We start from the raw sequence: 1,586 nt of genomic DNA on the forward strand, positions 1-1,586 counted from the left end.
CGTTACGTTCTGCGTTCAAATTCCGCCGAGGTCGACTTTGCCTTTCATCCTTTCGGGGTCGATAAATTAAGTACCAGTTACGCACTGGGGTCGATATAATCGACTTAATCCCTTTGTCTGTCCTTGTTTGTCCCCTCTATGTTTAGCCCCTTGTGGGCAATAAAGAAATAAGAAACGGTAGCACGCCGGGCGAAATGCTTAGCGGTATTTCGTCTGTCTTTACGTTCTGTGTTCAAATTCCACCGTGGTCGATTTTGCTTTTCGTCCTTTCGGAGTCGATAAGTTAAGTACCAGTTGTGTACTGGGGTCGATCTAATCGACTGGCTCCCTCCCCAAAAATTTCAGGCCCTGTGCTTAGAGTAGAAAAGAATACTTCTTCTATTGTTCCTGAAGGCGCTTGGCTGCGTGATTAGAGTATCCGACTCACGATCGTAACGCGGTGAGTTCGATTCACTGTAGCGTGCGTTGTGTCCTTGAGCAAGGCGCTTTATTTCGGGTTGCTCCATTCCACTCAGCTAGCAATAATGAATAATGAATAGTGCCTGTAATTCAAAGGGCCACTTACGTCACACTCGGTGTGCCACGTTGAATCTCCCTTAGAACTACGTTAAGGGTACGAGCGTCTGTGGAGCACTCAGCCACTTGCCCACTAATTTCACGAGCGGGATGTTTCGTTGATTGGATGAAGTGGAACACTCATCGTTGCAACCGACGGAGAATCGAGCCATCGTTGTTGTCGCTACTACTCTAGCTCCCGTTACTAGTCTTTATTTTTGCTGCTGCTGCTGCTGTTGTTGTTGTTGTTGTTGTTGTTGTTGTTGTTGTTGTTGTTGTTGTTGTTGTTGTTGTTTTTGCCTGCTGCTGCTGCTGCTCTTATATTTTTTTACCAATTTATTCATCCTTATAATTCTCGTTTCCCATAGCTTCATAGCTTCACTCTAAATTCTACCATTTTTCGGTCTTCCCCAACGTTGCTTCTAACACACACACACACACACACACACACACGCGCGCGCACATACACACACACACACTCACACACACATAGATACATACATATACACATGCACTCGCACACACGCACATACATACATTTATACATACATACATACAAACATATTCACACTCACTTGCACACACATCCACACGCATCCACACACACACACACATGCACATAGATACAAACATAAATACATACATACATATTCACACGCGCGCGCACACACACATACATATTTAAACACACTTGTACATACGCACGCACGCACACACATACATGCATACATATATAAATACATACATATATACACGGACACACCCACATATACACACACACACACGCACGCACGCACGCGCGCACCAAACCAAGCCAAACGTTTAAGGCGAGAATAATTTAGGTCGGCTCTAGCAATGACCTCTGACCCTTCAATTAAACCGCGACGCCTCACACACATACATAAATAAACACGCTGCCGCCGCTGCCACCAACCGCCACCACCACGACTATCACCACCACTACCACCATCACCACTACCATCCTCACCACCACCACCACCACTACCACCACCAACCGCCACCACCACGAC

The sequence above is a fragment of the Octopus bimaculoides genome, chromosome 23 (genome assembly GCF_001194135.2).
Source record: "Octopus bimaculoides isolate UCB-OBI-ISO-001 chromosome 23, ASM119413v2, whole genome shotgun sequence".
Classification (NCBI taxonomy): Eukaryota; Metazoa; Mollusca; class Cephalopoda; order Octopoda; family Octopodidae; genus Octopus; species Octopus bimaculoides.